This window comes from Pinus tabuliformis, chromosome 1_1, assembly GCF_031772625.1.
Source record: "Pinus tabuliformis cultivar Carrire ecotype Pingquan chromosome 1_1, CPIR1, whole genome shotgun sequence".
In the NCBI taxonomy this organism is placed as follows: domain Eukaryota; kingdom Viridiplantae; phylum Streptophyta; class Pinopsida; order Pinales; family Pinaceae; genus Pinus; species Pinus tabuliformis.
Window position 1 is genome coordinate 438,834,263 of NC_142297.1, and position 3,381 is coordinate 438,837,643.

General features: G+C 38.8%; 1 non-coding gene across 1 annotated transcript; it reads right to left on the bottom strand.

The window, feature by feature from the left end:
- Positions 1-2,812: 2,812 nt before the first annotated feature.
- On the bottom strand, positions 2,813-2,915 carry LOC149213613 (U6 spliceosomal RNA). The gene has a single exon (XR_016251474.1). It is a non-coding gene; the product is annotated as a U6 spliceosomal RNA (small nuclear RNA).
- Positions 2,916-3,381: the final 466 nt, after the last annotated feature.

A 3,381-nucleotide genomic window follows, 5' to 3' on the forward strand; every position in this document is an offset into this window, starting at 1 on the left:
TATATAATTTATAACCATAGCTCAGGTTTAAAGAACTCTAAGTTTGGTTTAAAACACCTATGTAGGGATAATAATTTATTTCTTAATATAATATTTTATAGTTAATATTATTTTACAACTTATACCTACATTTACAATAATTTAATATGATATATATATATATATATATATATATATATATATATATATATATATATATATATATATATATATGGAGCTACGTAACAACCTCTCTGCGAACCGGATTTGGATGTATGGACTGGAACGGAGCCATGGACATGAACGGAGATCACGCCAAGGGTTTGAAACTGAGACGTAAGATTGCCAAGCTTGGGAGAAAATTTCTGCGTTCAGGTCACATTAAGGCCTCGGTCAGGTGTTCGAATCTTCTTGCTCGCACGAAACGGCATATCGGCCGCCATTTGTGTTGGCGTAATTTCAATTTTGCAGGGCATCGGAATGGAAAGAAGTTCCCTTCGAAGGATGTTCCACAGGGCTTCGTGGCTGTGTACGTGGGGGACGAGCAAGAAGAGCAGACGTGGTTTGTGACCCCCATCTTATACTTCAATCACCCGCTCTTCCACCGTCTGCTCCAGGAAGCCGAGCAGGCCTATGGCTTCCACCAGAAAGGAGTCTGCAGAATACCTTGCCAGATTTCTGATTTTGAGTACCTCCAGTGGCTCATCGACAGGGATAGACAGATACATCAATTCAGAATAGATCTGGTGCTCCCTGAAATCGCTTGGAATCCGAAAAGGTTACAGACCTCTCATCGAGAAACCTCTGTTGGGCATGGCACTGGATCGATCTCTCTTATCATGGAAGGGTGTATTAACCTTAGATCGATCAATGATCCAATAGATCTGGTGCTAAACAGATGGATCAACCTGCGCCAAGCTCAGATCTGGAGGCATGCTCGCACAAAGGCTCTCTTCTACACTGGATCATAGTTCCAGAGCGTAGATCTGACTCTGGGACCTGCACCTGTTAAAGCAATAGAAGGCCTGAAAGGCAAGCTGAAAAGCAAGGAGCTAGTGGTCTAGAACAGGATGACCTGGGTAATGGATCGAGGGCTTTTGGCATCTGGAGCAACTCAGACAAAACCAGAACCTGAATCGCAGGTAAACCTGCTTCCCTTTCAAACTTCTGGTCAGGAACTGATACAAATTTTTATCAGAACCCTGTCAGGAAGAACGATCTGCAAGCGAACTGGGAAGGGGAGGTTGATAGAAGATATAAAGAATGAAATACAAGCACATACAGGCATACTAGCAAACATGCAAAGCTTGATATATGCAGGGAAAATCTTACAGGACCAATACACAGTACAGGACTATGGAATTGTGTCAGACTCAACTATCATCCTAAACACGAGGCAAAGAGGGGGCAGCTTTGGTTCTGGCTCAAAAGGAATAGGTTCTTTCAAGGATGCCGTCAAAGGGAAGGGAGAAGCCATCAAAAAACCAACACCACCTTTAGACCTACCTAGACCCTATATTGTGGAACAAAAAGTGCAGACTCCAGTACTGACAATCGATCTGCCTGAGGTAAATAACTTTTATACTGATTTTTCTACAAAGGCTGTCATATGCAGATTCAATGGTTTTTGGCCCAAAATAGATGCATTACAATAATGGATATTTTCCACGTGGAAAATGGAATGTGACCTCCATTTATGCTCCAAAGGTTTTTTTATTGTCAGTTTCGACACGGTCAAGGAAAGGAATATGTCCTCCATGAGGGTCCATGGTTCTGGGGCAATGCAGGACTCTTCATGACTCTCTGGTTCCCAGGTTTTGATGCCACTATTATGGTGGTTTCCAAAATGACAGTATGGGTCAGGCTACACAACCTCCCGCTACACTTTTGGCTACCCAAAGTCTTCAAATCAATGGGGAATGCGATAGGGAAATACCTCAAAATAGACGCGGAAAGAGTTTCAAGAGGCATACATACTTTTGCGAGAATTTTTGTATAGGTAGACCTCAATCAAGGCTTACCTGACAACATAATTCTGATACATAACAACACACAGTGGAAACAACCATTAGATTATGAGAATACGACATTCAGGTGTCGTGGCTGTCAACAAATAGGTCACCTTCTCAGTAATTGCCCACAAGTCAAAAAAGACACCAGAAGAAATAAAAATCAATCACAAAAACCTAGAGGCTGGCAAAACACAGTGAATCTATCTGAAGCAACAAAAGATGAGGAGGCAACTATCCCTCCACCAGTTCCTGATGATGGCCCATTTGAGGAGGTAGCTACGGAAACCATTCCCAAGACACACAAGGCGCCAAAAACCAAGGAACCTGTAGCACAAGATCTCATGGACTCTTTACCGGAGAAGATACTAGACAAACTAGACACCAGTGGAGCCAAAAGACATCATTCTTCAGACCACTTTGATTCAGACAAGGACAATCCTCACCTTGTGGAGGACATTTCTCTAGTACTTCTTTCGTCCTCACCAACTCAAGGGGAGTGGCGAAAGGTTGAAAAGAAAAAAGGGAGAAGAGCATAATTTCTCCCAATTGTACATTAATTTCTACTTTCTGGCTTTTCTTTTGACAACAGTCTTTTGATCTGCTTTTGCATATGCGATTTAGCATCTACAAAATGTAATTTTTTTATTTTTAAGAAAATTACGATTTTTCTTAAGGGAAAATAAACAAATATATATATATATATATATATATATATATATATATATATATATATGGGGTTAAAGCATCATAAATTAGGTTTAAAGCTCCAAGTACCTAATAATATATTTCTTAATACAATATTTTATAATTTACAACTATCTTATGGTTAATCTCTTCTCTCGATTTGTGCATGTCATCCTTGTGTAGGGGTCATGCTAATCTTCTCTGTATCATTCCAATTTTATTGGATGTCTCTGAAGAGACTCTTACAATTAATAATCTCATTTAATATATAAAACATTTATTATAGTATTTAATTTATACCTATAAGTCAGGTTTAAAGCACTATAGATTAGGTTTGCAGCATTAGTGTGGGCAAAGGAAAAAGCAATAATGTAGTCAATCTTGAAAGGATACAAATAATGCATAGAGTTTGAAGGTTATTACAAGGAAAGGATTGCACAGACAAAATTTTAGTACAATTTTGCAAGTCGTTAGGAGAAAAGGATTACGTAGACAAAAGGTTAGTAGCACTCAACCATTTTTTTATTTACCATGTTTTTACTCCTCTTTTAAACTTCTTCCCCCACATTTTTGGGCATATTTGGAATAAGATCTAGGGTTTAGCGTTGGGCATATTTGTGGCATGTTTTTTTAGGTTTAGTTTGTGTGTGTATTTTTTCATTTTACCAAAAAATAAAATAGATTGACTTCAATAATGCATCATAAT